This window comes from Cydia fagiglandana, chromosome 10 (genome assembly GCF_963556715.1).
Source record: "Cydia fagiglandana chromosome 10, ilCydFagi1.1, whole genome shotgun sequence".
In the NCBI taxonomy this organism is placed as follows: domain Eukaryota; kingdom Metazoa; phylum Arthropoda; class Insecta; order Lepidoptera; family Tortricidae; genus Cydia; species Cydia fagiglandana.
The window spans coordinates 7,470,114-7,487,810 of record NC_085941.1 but is presented as its reverse complement, the minus strand read 5'-3'; the positions used below and the strand labels follow the sequence as shown (position 1 = coordinate 7,487,810).

At 34.7% G+C, this 17,697-nt stretch overlaps 1 protein-coding gene and 1 long non-coding RNA gene across 2 annotated transcripts in view; both read right to left on the bottom strand.

Annotated features, from left to right (window-relative positions):
* The window catches only part of LOC134668174 (uncharacterized), a 764,384-nt gene that overhangs the window by 154,539 nt on the left and 592,148 nt on the right, over positions 1-17,697 (bottom strand). Inside the window, exon 2 of the long non-coding RNA XR_010098726.1 lies at positions 9,610-9,810. This is a non-coding gene — a long non-coding RNA (uncharacterized LOC134668174). The remainder of the gene's footprint in view (positions 1-9,609; positions 9,811-17,697) is intronic.
* The window catches only part of LOC134668065 (toll-like receptor 6), a 144,594-nt gene that overhangs the window by 120,870 nt on the left and 6,027 nt on the right, over positions 1-17,697 (bottom strand). The window lies entirely within an intron of this gene.

The window sequence follows — 17,697 nt, the reverse complement described above, 5'->3', positions numbered from 1 at the left end:
ATAACCTTTCATTACATGTAACACATGTGTATGTGAGACTCGTGGTATAGCTATAATTTACATTTTGCGAAATTCGGCAGTGATTATTTATATGACGTCATTATTTGTAACTGAGGAACAACAGAGATGGTCTCCCGGCAGTTTTGGAATCCAGGTCATATTGCTAATAACATACTAGAAGCTTATGCGGATTATCCTGAAAATGACCAATTTGGATTTTTTTAACTTTTATGCATTTGTATGGGCAAATATCTACATTTTGATGCATAATTTCCACATATTTGGTCCAATTTTGATTTTATTGATATCAGTGTATGGCTTGAGACGTCATCTTTAATGTTGTAGTACATTGCTTTATCGTCCGACTTTTGGTTTGGTTGTAAAACCCAAATAATCAAATATTTTTTTACGTAATTTTTATTTATTTGTAAATTTCTCTTAAACTATTGCATATTTTGGTACACTTTGTATAAATAAAATAAAGTTTATTTAATTGGCTTTCATTTAATACCCCACACGTGTATGTGCTATGCATAGTTTGGGTGCAGAATGCAATATTCGCAACGAAGCGGGAGTCATTTTGATGACGTCATTCCGCTGAAGTAGATGGCCGGCGCCGCCGTCTCCCGGCAGTTTTGGAGACCCAATGCCATGCCCAACAACATACTAAAAGTTGGTAGCGGGTTCCGGCTCTGAACTATCTCTGGGACCGTTTCCCATAAGGCATGGCGCTAGACAGTCATTTTTGCATTTCGATTATGAACCGTATTAAAGTAGCGTTTAACTGAAATTTGGTGGTTTGTAAATGTTACAATAATAGAAATATAGATAGTTAAACCATTTTGAGAATTGAATCAGTGTTTATTTGTGTGATTAAAAAAGTAACTACTCAAAAGAAACTAATTAATTACATAATGATTACATCATCTTTAACGAATTATTTGGAAAATATACTTGCAATTACACTACACGTCTTAATCATCTCTTACACTCAGTTCAAGCCATATGTTTTGAAATGTGCATAATATACCGAGATACATTTGAGAGGCACCAAGATCAAACAAATCATTAAGAACCAGTTTTCTATTTTGTTACTAACAGCTGTATTTAAATTGAATTTTGATATTGTATAATACTAACCAAACTATGGACCTAGAGACTGCAATATATTTTTTTTCTCAAAGATAGTTTATACCCTACCATACAGCATATACTGCTTCTTTTATTCCAAACATTTTGCCATCTATAGGCAACATCCATTAAACTTCTAACTCCTCATAATTACTTATGTTTTCGTTACATGATGTAACATAGTTTGCTGAATACCGAACATAAAATTCCTCATAAATGTACTCGATGGAAGTCAGAATTGCTTCCTACGCGAAAGAGTTGCGTTGAACATGTGAGTAATATTCACCATTTATTCGGTAGCGACGCCTCAGAATGGCTTTTTCTTGTTATCTAAATTATCTATTATCTTTTTTAGCTCCATACCCAAGAATTGCCGTATGATGTCGTATGTTGTGTATTTTTTAAGTAGCTGGGAGTGTTTATTTACTTTCAGCGATTGAATCAAATGAATACATAAGAACCCGTATTTGGTTTTCATATTTTGATGTCAAGCTATAAAACCTAATGTTATATTTTTTGAAGTAAACGTTTTCTTACTACGAGTAATAATAAATTTTAATTTTTCCCTATATTCCTTTTATAGCTTGCTCTTTATCGTAAAATCCTGGAATTCCTAATCTTAAAAGCATAGAAAACGTACACGCTCACTAATAATAAATTTGAATATCAATATTCGGTAGCCGATGTAGGTGTTAAACGGATGGGAGCCAATCTTATCTATGGAACGTCAAGTAGCCCAGCTGAGGATGTGTCCAAACCAGCATCAGAAGATCTTTCACACCCGCATGCTGTTGCTTCGGCGCGTTTGACTTTTGTTAGTACACCGAGAGGTCATTGAATGTTGGTAGCATGACTCACGTGAGCTTGGATGTGGGAGGTAGGTGCATTAGGGCCGAATCAAGATCGTTGCAACGGAAGCCAGGTGATGCATTGCTCCTATCAATCGCTAGATGCCCGATAAGATCTGGCTTTCTAGCTCAAACTGCTTTCAAATGTAGTTTCAGTTGTTTGAGCTTTAAGTGATTCGTCTTTTACACACCTTTCGCAGTTTATTTTCAAAGAAAAGAAATTGCATTGTTCAGGTTTATTTTCGTTTCTAACAAAAATATAATTCAAATGTCGTTTAAGGTGAGAGTATGGAATTTATTCGAGTTGATTAAAGTCTCCTTTGTTTAGCCTAGATAGGAATCGTAAAGTCGTACTTAATTCGCATTGCACATTCGTGTTAATAATATTTAAAAATACCGGTTGATAGACTTATAATAAATAATAACGCTCGTTCACATGGTAAGTGGGAACATGGACCTCTGCGCGAAATCCAATTAACCAAATGGGTGTCAATATACGTTTGAGCTAATTGTTATTCCATACCGATCTTGTAGTTATTGATGGGCCAATCATAGGAATGATTAAGTTTATTTACCTGTCCGCCAACGCAATAGTTCATTAACTACGGTGTATGTTCGTATCGTTTAACGTCCAAGTGTGAGCCTGTGCAAGCTGCATGACTTGATGTGGGTGTCCATCTTTCATTAAGAACAAGTCAGTTCATCACGATTGAAAGAACACTATGATGTTTCTAATTGAATAGTTTTTAGTTCAGACTCGTTAGTGTTTTGATAAATTATGGATTTGACATTCCGAATTCTGGTTCTGTAGATGGAAATATTTCTATTTAGGTTGTCAAAAACCGGTGTTTATGAGTATTTTTGATTCTGATCCATTTTTGTTTCTGGTAGTTATTTATAAAGTATTACCATCGTACTCATCACACTTGTCCTCTATTAGTTAAATATTATATAATATATGTAATATATTTTTCCTTTTTTCATCAGACACAAATGTCAACATTCTAAAGAGGGCTAGCCAACTTTTTATTTATAAATTTCAACCATTTATAAGATTTCGTTTTCCATTTCCTTAGTTGATACATTTGTATTAGATAATTCTATTAATCTCTTAGTAATTCATAGCACGTCGAAACCTTCAACAGTAAAAAGTAGATTATTGTATGATATATACCAGGCCGCTTGTTTTTGTGTACTAGAGCTCTATTATTCGGAGCCACTCATGTCAGCACTCAAGTCACTAGTAATGAATGTCTACACTTAGCTAGATTAGCTGCCAAGTGAACATTAACATTAAAATTATTTTTCTATTCTAGAAATTATTGTTTGCGGGTGGAAAACATAAAACTAAATAAGGTTTTTAGGAGTCATAAAATATGATACTGTGAAGCTAATCGTAAAGTTCTTTTCATAAAATTTCAATAGGTACTGCAAACTTTTTGCCAGACCCCGTTAATTTAATAAATTCTTAAATTCGATTTGAATAAATTAATCAACATCTCATTTAACGCAAGAACAAAATGCTCAAACTCAATAAGAGACTTCTTTATAATTGACTTAGCCCCACGTTTGACCTCTGACTAGGCGCTGGTATCTCTCAGAGAAGCCGCTAAATCTTCGGTTTTAAATTTGGTCTCGGGAGGACAATTCCGAATCCTAAAACGAACCGAGGTGCGTTAGGATGTACAAAGAGGGTTTAACTCTGTATTGTGATCACAAGCACGCGAGATAAGAAAATATTGTCCCCTTACGAAGACCGTACGCAACGTCTTCTTTTCTTATAAGCTATATCCGCACTCATTATCTTTTAACACGCCGCAAAACTTATGTTCCTCCTACGTTATTCGCTATCTCGCCTCTTAAACAGCACTTTCCCGGCTTTTGCTGCGTCCCGGGCTCAGATCAGATAGGAACGCTCGCACGAACCAACAGTCTATACACTTATTTATTTACCGCGCTAAGACGATTATTTACGATGTAAAGCGCGTTGTAATAGGTTGCAGTATCTTGTTTTTCCGTACGCGCTGCGGCTCCCAGAACATGCTTGAATGTGCGCTAAGTCAATTTAAAGATTTGAAACGCTTCAAACCTCCAGCGCCATCATTTCTACTTTAAAAGTATTCGCGACGCGATCCAGATTAGCATATAAAAGTAATTCAAACAAATTGCCTAAACGATTTTAGTGAGAAGTGAGATACGATCCGTTTAGAGAAGCTAGTTCCGAGAAAACTTTATTTAAACTCTCATTTGAACAGCTTTCCAATGCATACTAAAATTTGCTTTGACTCTTGATTTTATCCTAGTAATAATTTGGTCAGTATATTTTACCCTTTAAAAATGACTCGTAACAAAAAGTCCAAAGTATATTTTCCAAGGCAAAAACTCTTTGTTGTTTAATTTCTTTATTGCACGGTGGATGCGCGAAATTCGTAATAATTCTTCAAAATTACTTTATATACTTTTAGCGATAACGCTCGGAGGGCCATCATTAAAGGCCTTGTTTAACTGCTGGCCGATAACATTTTTTGCAAAATACATAAAAACGTACATAAAGATAAGTCCTTGTGCGCGTTGCTGAATTTGTGCCGCAATATTTGCTTCCGAACCGTTTTCGGATAATGTTCTCCCATCAGTGGTTTACAGGAATGAGCTCTTTTAAGGTTTCATTTTCGGTCGCTTTTATAACCTCTTATTTATAAGTACCTAAGAAGTTATAAAACCACATGTAAGTTTAAAAGCAAAAAACCAGAGAACATGCATGAGAGAAACAATATTTACTTAGTCATGTCCTGCGAAAAGATAATGAAAAATTGTCTAATTATGTCAGTTTTGTGTTAAGTTGCACATTGTTGCTTAAGATGACAGTGGGTGATGTCACCCAGTGTTTTATTTTTAAACACAACACACCAACCGGGGTGACGGCGAGTTTTACTTTCAAAGGCTAATAATACTCCCGTTAAGGCTTAAAGACGTCTGCCATCGCACGGCGGGCCTCATAAAACTCCCTTGTTATGCCATTTAACGGGCCAACGCTGGAATAAAAACTATTTATAACACGATATCGAAACTGTAGATACACAGAGAAAGCAATAAATATTAATATAGGAGGCCCAAACTTTCGTTTATGACGGCCGATCCCCTGTCGCTACTCAGAAAGTAAAAGTACGAAAATAGGTGCCGGCACGCGGCATCCCTGTGAACTAATTTGCCCTGTAACAAATACGATAACAACGGGCTTGTTTAACACTTGGGTATTTTAACATCCTTTGTTTAAGTTTGTCATTGAAAGGGTTTTATTGACGCAATAGCTTCAGCAATCTACATCAAAGGCCTATTGTCTACAACAACCGTCAGTTTAAGAAGAACGACAGTCATGTTTCGGCACGTGAATACTAAACGCTTTGACTTTGTCCCCGACACCGATCACCGATATGTCGTTAACGGCGACAATTTCGTATCCGACAGTGATATTGGCGCCAACACTAACGACGGTGAGCACGGGGTGAAAAAAGAGCACTGGGCGGGGTAGGCGTGTCGTCGGTCTGTCGGATCTACACGTCGGTTTCGGCTAGTGTGAATCGTATTTAGTAATGTAGGTTAGGATATAATAAGTATCTACCAGTCTTATGTTTGTTCGTATTCGTGTTTAGCCGGACACATGAGATCTAACATTTTTCGGCAAAGTAGTAGTACATATAGGTAGTTATATAAATCAGAATTGTTTAAACTAAACTCAATTGAAAATTGTTTCAGGTAAACGAATGGTAGGTATTAATTCACATTTTGATAACTTGTCGGGTATAATATCAAAATTTGTACCTACCTGTTCACACAATCATGTATGCAAAAAGTACCTAGGTATATTAAGGAAAATGAGCTAACCAACATAGACAGATATTATACGAAAATGCGAATTCGTTGCTTGCCCTTTAAGCGTCCTGCCATTCATTTCAAACTTAAGTCATGACCCAAATCGAAAATCGTAACAAAACTCACAAAGAACTCGGTACTATGAATAGAATCGTCAGCCGTAAAGACAAAGTTGGTTTCACTGAATCCTCCGCTTCGTTTTACGCATCCCTTGTATGCAAATTTGGTTCAATTTCGGCTTTCGTTTACTATCAACATCGTCATAAATAACTTGAAGAAATTGAACAGAGGGTCCTTCCGAAAACCGGCGGCGGTAAGGCCATTGTGACGAACGAAAGTAAGAGATTTTTTTACGTGTATTGTTTACGACATTGTAAATTTAGAATTTCTTTTGGGAATTTTATTGTGATGACGACATGACTTTATTGTTATTTAGTTTAATGACGTTCACTTTCATAATTTCAAATTAGTCTGGATATTCCCAGGTGCAGTTTACTCTTCTTTGTAGTGAAATAACTTTGTTTTGGGTACTAAAGTTCCTTTGTATATGGACGAACATGAACTACGATCATAATACTCATAAATTACATTTGTCAGACCAAGGTTAGGTATGTAGTTTTATTTTTTAATACAATTCTGATACTTTTGTGAAAATCAAACATATTAAAATGTTAATTTTAATTTTTAACAAGCAGAAACGTCTGCAAAGGATGCTATTAAGCTTAGAATAAAAGTATTTAAAAGTGGGAAAATGACTGTCTAGAGGCCCTGTCCAGGCCCTGATCTAGAGGCCGTGAGTATACCTACTCATCCAAGACAGTCATTTTCCCACTTTTAAATTTATATTAAAATGTTGATTATATAGCTGATTATACTTCGAGTTTAATTAGCAAAAGCATATTTTAGTTCGTAGCCATTAACGGAAACCAAGTCATAAGTACGGTTAGTACGCTTTTATAGGCCTTAAAACATACGTAATTAGTAAAGGAGTCCTGTTGCAAACTACAATATAATTTGATAGTATTTGATGCCCGTAATAAAGTGTTTATTTTAATTGGCCGTATTAATCGCATTAGCAGCGTGCACTAGAAGGTTGTTTACGATGAAACAGCGATAAACCTAGATCCAGCTCTTGTTCATCAACGAAATTAAGTTATTGAGTTGGTTACTACTTTTGGTTTTAAAAAATACTTGGGACTGTTATTACAATGTGTAGAGGAGGAGAGGGAATGATTCTGGCAAGGAAAAGATACTGAAAATTGTTACATTTTGTACAATTTTGAGTTCAATGTTAATGTTTCAATAACACTACAGGAGACTAGTTAACTGTTACACTGAAAAAAATATGATCAATCGAGCACACATTAATATGATTTCATTAAGTTCAACTGCTATATACAATATCAACGAATGTACGTACTTTACGTACCTCTACGAACAGTAAACTTTACTGATGGTTCGACAGGCTCATATGGAACGAATCGAATCGAAGTCATTTTAAACTTTTTTGTTTTCAGTGTATACAAGCTATTGCAGTATCTCTATTAAACGTCTACAAAGCTAAAATTGCGTTTCATCGCAGATAGCTATGCTCAGTGTGTGGTAGAGGAAACAATTCACAATTTTCTCCCATCTCTCCCCTTTAAGCAAATCCGCACGAATTCCTAATCCTTATACGGTTGAAGGCCCGGCGGATCACGCTGGAGATATAAAGGCACTAGACGAGGCAACTAGAGATTACTGAGTTAGTTGTTACGCAACGAATAATTGTTTAACACTAGCCATGCTTAATCAGAATCAGAATCAGAATCAGAATAAGAGCATAAAAGGGGTAATAAATATGCTATCCTAAACTTTAACAGATTCCTATCTAATATCCTCGATATAACAAAATTAAAATTTTATAATGAAAACTCATTTATTGTATAATAAGTGTTAAAAAATGAATATAAAACTAAAATGAACTACAACTATAAACTAAGGCTAAAAAATTAACAATAGCTATCAAAATTTTGCGTCCTTGGTAAGGTGCCCATCACGCAGGCAGCATTCCCGCGCTGGATTGCTATGGTCAATCTATGGTCAAGTTAGCTAAAACAATGTATTGAGTATTCAAATTGCTTAAAATAGTTTTTTGTCGATAATGTAGATTGAAGACGATTGACTTAAAGTACCTACTTAATGTGTCCACTTATGCAATGTATTAAGGTTGAAATTGTACACATATCTTTGATGTTATCACTCCATGTTTTAACTTCCAGTAAAATCTAAGGATAAGCGAATTCAAAGGAATTTTCTGTGTACGTCAATGGCGCGGGCGTTAGGTTCGCGTTTAGAACCGATAGCCCGAGCTTTAAGCGCTAGATGCCGCTATTCTATACAAAAACAAATAACGTCGTGAATAAAGAATCGGTCTATTATCTTATCTCTGGATTTAAAAATAAAACTGTTTAAAATTGAAAGCTCAAGTGTTTATTTTTCTTTCATTTGTTTTAAACGTATTCAAATATGACCTTCAATATACCTTTGATAATAAGTATATAATTATCTTCTTTCTTAAACATATATTTTTTTCTTTAATATATATTTTCTTTTTCTTTGGGTATTAATATATATATATATATATATTTGATATGTTTTTATTTTGGATTTTCCTTTAAAAAACTATGAGATATTGAAGCTACTGAATGTTTATTCACTAGAGGGTAAACTTTCATTGCACTACACATGCCAAATAACTTTTTACGCAGGTATACTTTAGTATTTCAATTCAATTATTTTATTTTAGTTATAATTAACATACATACAAAACTGATTCTACTCCTCAGACTTATATGCGCTGATAAATAAAAGTTAAACTTTGTATGGCAGCCGGAACCTAGCTGACCCCACTTAATTACCATGCCTTACTGGGAATAAAAAGTTGGAATAAAATAGTCGCCGGTCTTTTTGTGTGCGTTGAAACAAGAGTTTTATTATTTTATTTTAATTGGCGTCTTAAAACTTCGATGAATTAAAGATAGAATGATAGCTGCGGTTTGTTGAACCTTCTTTTGTTAATGGGTAAGCCTGAGGGGCAGACGATTTTGAAAGACAACTTTTTTGCTTCTTTCTAGCCCACAGTACACCTACACTGTTGTGCCTTTATAGTTGTATCATTGACTAAAAATATACAGTGTGTTTTCTGTAACAGGAGCAATAAATACCTACAGTTTACTGTAGGCTTTACTCCTCAAACTGACCAACATTTGTTCAGCAACTTTTGAAAATAACTCATGTTTTGATTTTTATTACACTTTAAAGGTTATTCTAAGACGCAATGTATTGCAAATTTTGTTATGTTAAAAGCATGACAAGTAACGTCAAACACACTGATGTCAGCGTACATTGAAGGCAATATTTATTTTGTATGAAAAAGAGGAAGTCTAAAGGATTCATAATTTTTAAAAGTTGCTGAAAAAATGTTGGTCAGTTTGAGGAGTACATCCTTTAGTTTAATTTATTGCTCCTGTTACAGGAAGCATCCTGTAGTTGTATCATTGACTAAAAATATATACACCTACAGTCCTACATCAAAAAACGTACCTATTTATAACAAACTTAATTAAAATTCTTCAATGTTTTAGCAATTTATTGATTTAATATATTGAAAAAAGCAGCCAAGTGCGAGTCGGACTCGCCCATGAAGGGTTCCGTAGCAGTAAGTAACATAATAAAATTGCGGTTTACGATTTATGACGTATTAAAAAAAACTACTTACTATAGATCTCGTTCAAAACAATTTTCGGCGGAAGTTTGCATGGTAATGTACATCATATATTTTTTTTAGTTTTATCATTCTCTTATTTTAGAAGTTACAGGGGGGGGGGGATACATTTTACCATTTTGGAAGTGTCTCTCGCGCAAACTATTTAGTTTAGAAAAAAATGATATTAAAAACCTCAATATCATTTTTGAAGACCTATCCTTAGATAGGTACCCCACACCACGTGTCGTATGGGTTTGATGAAAAAAAAAATTTGAGTTTCAGTTCTAAGTATCGTTTTTTTCTATTTTTGTGTAAAAATCTTAATGGGGTTCACAGAATACATCTACTTACCAAGTTTCAACGGTATAGTTCTTATAGTTTCGGAAAAAAGTGGCTGCGACATACACGGACAGACAAACAGACGGACAGACATGACGAATCCATATGGGTTCCGTTTTTTGCCATTTGGCTACGGAACCCTAAAAGAATCTTATTAATACGACTTTTTAAGCATGACATTCTTTATAAAACTTATGAGTAACCATATTTATATTTAACAAATGAACTGTCAATAAATCATACATCGTAACAGGCTCTAATTTTATGCATTGATTTATTTAAACGATTCTAAATAAATGTTCTTGAGCATCGACACCAAGCACCATTATTTTAAACTATTGTTTAAGTTGCCTTCTGAAATATAGCCTTTTCCCGAATAGAACATTTATTCATTACTGTAGGCGTTTCTTAAAAGAGTGCTGAGGAATCAATAGAGACTTGGACGTTCAAAGATATCGAGTAAAAATACCCGTGCTCCTCAGTCACTGTAACTGATACTCGAATACTTGGTGCGAATATCTCTCAAAAGTCTCAAAAGACTTGATGACCAGGAAATTAATTTCCGCTGCTGAACACTGATTTTTGTTGGTTTAAATAATCTATCTAGTAAATGTTACCTAAAAAGAACTTCTAACCAACCCAAGCAACACGTCCGGCATCACACGGGTTAGCAAATTATACACCTAAGCCTTCCTCAAGAATCACTCTATCGATGTGTGAAAACCGGATGAAAATCAGTTCAGTAAGTTTTATCGCGAACAAATAAACAGACAGACGCGGCGGGGGACTTTGTTTTATAAGGTGTAGTGATTTGATATTGAATTAATTTCTTAAGCAACGAGCACCAACAATACTTCGAAATACTAGGTGTACTGGTCAAAATACTAGATGTACTAGGTACGTTACACCGCCCGCAGGCATCCAAGTCTACGCATGGTCATTCATCGTCTACATGATAATTAAATTTGACCTCAGGCGGCTTACGAATACATATCGCTTTGTATTTATGGATACGTCGAACTCTCTTGACATTTCGAATGACCAGGTGCCGAACCTATGCTGTAAATATTGTTAACACTGCATATAAAGCGGAAGGCATTATATGCGGTAATTGATTGCTTCCTTTCATGAGTTAAAGAAAGGTAAGTGGAAAGTATGATTCGGAAATTGTGACTTATGTGTGATATCATAGTTTTATTTGGGCAGCGATGAGGCATAATATCTCTTTTCTACTCCATTGGATTGTAAACTTAGGACTAGGTACAGTCGCCATCAGATATATTGGAGCGGCCAAGGTGTTCACAATATCTGAACAAGCGCTCTAACGCCCTGACAATAGAGGCGTGCTCAGATATTTGTGAGCACCTTGGCCGCTCCGATATATCTGATGGCGACTGTACCCTATAAAATCTTTTAATAAATTAAAACGAGCAGGCTCAACACCGAAAGCTTTACGGAAATCGTCGTACGTCTACTAACGTAAATTAGTATAGCAAAATTAAACTAGAGGGTTTTCCTCGATATTGACAAATTAAAATAAAAACATACTTCTAAATATTTTAAAGCAATGAAACCAAAATTATTTCAAGTATACACTTACAAAGATTTAAATTCTTTGAATAACGACTACTTCTGAAACTTTTTTTATTTATAATAGCATTTTTCATCCATTGGAAGACCACACCAGTAGCTCATATAATACATAATAACATTAACAAATGATTTTAACTACATTTAGATAGCCGTTTCTGACGATTATTGGTGCTAACTGACACATAAATACGTTTACGTGTTCATATATAAGAAACAGTTCTTAGAATTATTAAAATTTCCAGTGATATGTTGCCGGAAACAGTGATATTAGTCGTGTGCAGTAAATTTTACAAATTAGTAGCGTATGACAAACGAAAATTAATGGCTCTGGTCGTCAGCTCGAGGCATTTTTTAATTCCACACTCTGGTTGTGCTAATGATCAAGCAGATGTCAGCGCCGTACTGAAAATGAGTGACGTAACGTAACGTGTTTTATTTTTAATTAATAATTTTCTGTGCGTTATCTTAATACACTACAAACTGTTTCTTATAATGGGTGGGCTCACAAAGCTATCATAATTTAACTGCCCAATTTGAATTTTAAGATACGTTAATTAATTAATAAGATCTAGAAACGATATGGATTAAATGTGTCAGTGTCAAAAGTGACGTTTTTGTTTGAAGAAACGTTACATTTGAGACAGACACATGTAATCCATATCGTTTCTAGATCTATTACCTGACGTATCTTAAAGTTCTAATCGGGCCGTAAGTTAATTACATAAAATGCATTGCTTTATTAGGTACTTAACTGGTATTTAATAGTATCATGTATTACAACCATTATAATTTAATTTTCAATCACTTCTATAGCAGTGGAATAATAAATAGAAAATAAACTGTTTTAACCGACCATATATATAGGTATATAGGTAGCCGATTTTCGTGAATTAGTTATCATTCTATTCGCGGATGGCATAGCTTACATTTTGATCCAACTTTGAAAGTGTAGGCGGTGAACACAGAAAATCGTATTCTGGTTAATCTCCTGAGACCCAGATTTAAATAGTTATTTTGTTTCTGAGTTTGGAACCCTTACTCAATAAAAGTTCAAAATACGCAAGGTCTCAAGAGGTAAAAGTTTATCAAATATGTTGCTTGTTTACACGATATAATTGTACAAAAATAATGTCTACTACATAGGGGCTGTCCATAAATTACGTCATCGATTTTTGAGGATTTTTGACCCCCCCCCCCTCTATAATCATACAAAAATCATGCTTCAAATGACCCCATTTCCTCCTACTTTATGCTACCGTCATCCGATGTCCAGACCCCCCCCCCCCACTAGTTTGAAATGACGTAATTTATGAATAGCCCCATATATGTATTACATTTCAGCATATTATTCATAAACTAAAACCCGTGCTCTCCCCGACCCCAAATTCTCAATTTACTAAGTTCAAAAGTGTATACTCAAATACCTATACTATTAACCCTATGCTTTTAGCCTGTAGAAAGCAGGTTTACCGCACTTTGAGGTCTACACCTTAGAAATCCAAACACGCTAACATATTCTGATTAAAGCACCTTAAACAAGAAACAAGGAAACACTAAAATAGGTTCCATTAAAGTGTATCCGCGCCAATACTCCGAGGGCTACGAACATTGATTAAAATTTCATAACCCCGAGCTTAAGCAGGGCAGACTCATTAGGAATTATAGCGCGTGTTCAATATTCAATGGGTTGAGCCTTTGTTAACACATGTAACCACTATTTTAACTCATAAATATATAATTTAAATGGTATAATTTTATTGGTTACTAAAGCCTGTAATTTCAGTATTCGTTTTTAATTTTAATAACGTATTTAAGACGTAGATGACTGCTATGAGTTCATTTTATAATTTAACTGAAAGACCGTTTACCCACGAATTTAATACCATGATTGGTTTTCCAATGAAACCGAAATATAGGGTAGGAATATTTAACTTATATGAGTTCCCTGAGCTATATTTCACTTTAGACTTTCAAGTCAACTATTGCTCAGCTAATTACTTCTCTCAAACTCATTAGCTTTTTAAATCTGGCTTCAGCAATCAGTCCCTGACAAGAAAATCAGAGTCCGTTTTGCGCAAGTTAACAAAACGCCGGCATTCCCAAAGGAGGCGGCTATAAGTCATCCAACTACCGCCGTCAAGCCGCCGAGAAAGCGATATATCAAGTTTGATAGTCAATTATTGGCACTCGGTGCTGGAAACCGCTGTCTTTGGGTTATCTAAACCGAGGCTGCCTTGGGGACAGCCCTCTGGTAATATGGCCGGGTTTATTCATACTTGGCCTGTGCGAATGAATACTAAGCAACATTTTGCCGAACTCTATGGTTAAATATGTTGAGTGAGAGTAGCTGGTTTTAATAAAAAAAATTAGTCTAAAAATTCTAAAACGTATAGATAGTTTGCTACTTTGCTACTTTCTCTGATATAATTTAGCTTTTTTTATATAGGTATACATACCATGGTGAGAAATAAGCTTTCTGATGGTAGGGGATGCGGAAATTCTAGTGATGTCACAAGCGCGTAGCTGACCCTTTATATCTTAGTAAAACTCTTTACGTAGGTATCCATAATTTTACAAAAAAAAATGTATCTCTTCAAGGCAAAAGTTTACAAACCAGCAATACTTTAATGAAAATGTTGATGTTATAACATACAACAATCGGATGTCACGGCAAAATAACCTATTGAATGTACCTAAAGCACGCCTGAAACAAACAACTCGCACGCTTTATTTTAATGTGTGTTAAAATATTTAATAAAATTCCTAGCGATGTAAAAAATCTTCCTTTAACGCAATTCAAGAAAAAATTGCATATGTGGCTAGGTATATGAATTATGTACCTATTTACTCTATAAACGAGTTTTTAAATGCCAAGTTTAGTAATAGGAGCTAGTTTAATGTAAACATTTACATTTATTTTGATAATAAGGCATCTTTATTTTGTGTGAATCCAGCCACGAAATGTAGATTTTATAATTGCATGCTTAATTTAAATAGAGTATGGTGGACTATATAACAAATATTGTAACAAATTATTGTAACCCATATTCCGCAAATAAACAATCATTCATTAATTCATTAATTCAAAGTTTTAATAACGTATTTGATATAATACAAGTAACATCCGACTCTAATGCTGGGAACTCGGAATGAACCCGCCATAATGACGGTCCCATCGAGCTATTTACTGCGCTCCGAAAATTCCCAACACCGACACTTGGTTCACATTCTCGACCAAGTTCAGATTAAATTAGCGTCACTAAAAAGTACAAGAAGTCACGAAATCCTTCGTAAAATTAACGATAATCTTTTGTAACACTGAACGCGCCCCGAGCAACATTCCTTTAGACTATTCAAATTTAGAACGAGACGCCGGAGTTCTAGCATTTTGACAACAAATTCGACTCGAAAAAATGTTGTACGGCCGGTTGTTAATGCACAAATAGATTTGTCCTACCCAAAATAGAATTTCGAACAAATGAATCGTTCTGTTTTTCTATTCGACTACCAAACATTATTTCGAGTGCACCGGTGCATGTGATTAAAGGATGGGATATTATCTGAGCTCCTTTTGTCCTCGATTGTCCTTGTTTTGCGGTATGTGGTCGACATATTGATATGAAATGTCAAGTAGTTCTTATTTTGTGGTACTTAAGAGGTACATTTGAATGTCGGATGCGTTTCACAATTTGTATTGAGTTACGCAAACCCAATACCGTTGCCTAGACGAAAGCTGATCTCTTGCAGTGACATCTCTAAAGTACGTAAAGGATTATCGAATGACAATATACGTTTTTCTATACGGTGATATTTTAGACTAGAGTGCTATTAAATTGCGTATGCGTCTTTTGTCGTGCCATATGGTGCTTTCCCAGCAGATGTCTCTTTGTTAAGCCTCCATGTTTAAGTAAGCTTATATCTTAGAATTCCTATTAAAAGTTTAACGACATTTAAAATAGGATAACATCGATCAAAGAGTCCGTGCGGCACTCAACGTTGTCTACTTCACTTTTGGGCTTTTGGTCATCACTAGAGTTATACATATAAATGTGTATACTTTGTTGCCAAAATAATTGTTATTACAACGTAAGCAAAACATGTTTGCCTATTTTATCGCTTATAAAAGGTATTTCGTATATTTAGTTTTGAACACTAATTTAACATTTATACCCTAAAATTTCCAGTTGCAATTATAAACTATTAATTGCAGTTATAAAGTAGGTACAAAAAGTTTTTGAATTTGCTTAACTATTCACATACAAATGTAATAAGCATTCGTTTGTTCAAAAACAAAACGGAGTCCCATAGCCCATTACAATCAAACTCGTTCTACCCTTGATAACTAAATTTTAAACTTAAGTACACAGAGGCCTATTGCGGTTTACTAATAACTATCAAAATGTACGCGCGTAGCTGAAATTTTCCACACAATGTTATCTACATCCCTCTTCACTGGAGTACCAAAATTAATTACCAACTAATTCCATTATCCCGCCAGTGTGTTAGCATTATGTGAATATATTTCATGAGATAGATAATATTTTACGCATTTTTACTTTTGTCTCTGAGGTGTATTTTATAGGTAACAAGATACGACACGACATGTATTTATGTTCATTAATGTGAACTATAACTAAACTTATAACTCTTGTAAGAAAATTATATTATTTATGCTGTGAATAAAAACGATCCGACAATTAAGATATAACAATTTTATGAAGCAAGTATGATTTTCTCAGAATATACATAAGCTTTATTGAGCTTAATTTAATCTTACTAATTAATGTTTATTACTTTTAGGTACTAAGAGCATTCCTATGTCTTCGTTAATTAAGTATTGTACAAGGAATATGCATAGGCAAATTAGAAACTAGTTGAAATTCGGAGTACTTACGACAGTATCCTTAATGTATAATAATCGTTAAGTAAATTAATTTCAATCTTTATGTGCCAAACTATATAAATAGATGGTTATGCGTTATGGTAACATTCCATTTCTAACCGCAGCTGCACTCCCGGTACTGAACGCGTCGCTGTTATTGTCAATTTTCATACTAACATGAACAGTATTGCAGCTGTCGTTGGAAATGGACTGTCACCTTTAGAGATCGTGAATGAAACCAGAGTATATCTCGTCGCATAATAATTGATTTTCCCTAATGTAATGTAACGCATAAAACTCTTTTCGCATTATTTTTCCAGCTGAAACAGAAAGTATTTTCGCAAATATTCTGCATAGGTTGTGTAGAATAGGGTAAATAGGGTAGGTTAGGTTTGTTTTACGATTTTCAGAAGTGTTAATAGGTTCAGCATAATAACAATTATTACCTACATTAGGACAATCAATTATTATGCTATCCAATATAGACCCGAATCAAACATCTCGTTTTAGAAGTTTGAACAATTGAGAAACATAGTCTCAAGTGCCAACGTCTTGCCAAAGTCGCATTCTCAGTACTAACTTCCAGCAATTTACAGTTGTAAAGACTAACTAACAAACAGGGTGTATCCGATAAAATCGAGACCCGGGTTCGTGGAAATAAGTTTTCCCATTATTCCCGCGCTGACCCGTCCTCGGTTGATAAGGGTGCGACCGGCAGAAGGGAAACCAATGTTGATTTCGTTTTGATTTGTCCGCGCCGAGATAATAGCAGTTTCATGAGCCGACGTAGCAGCGTTCCCGGCAGGCGAGACAAAAAGCGTTAATATGACACGCTTGTCACGATGCCGGCTGACGGAATCAAAGGGCACCATTTGTAAAAGTTTGGAAATGTTTCTTTAATTCGTGATGCTGGTTTTTGCCCAGAGTTATTGCCAGTTATACTTATTTCTTGCAGTTGACAGACAACTACTTACTACTGTCTAAACTTATACTTCATAGATAGAAACTGAGTTGAAAACCATTGCAATGTTCGAAATTAAATATAGTAAATAGGCCGCGAAAACTTTTGAAAGTGACATCGAGAAATGTAAAAATTCTATTTAGTCCTTATAACCAAAAAATAATATTTTCATTTTATCACGTTATATAAATAATTCATTAAGGTGTAATTTAAAAAATACCTAATTTTAACTGCGATATTATATACCAAAGTCCTAAATCCGCATTAGGCTAATCCCTAAGCAGGCCCAATGCGGATTTAGGACTTTGGTATATAATATCGCAGT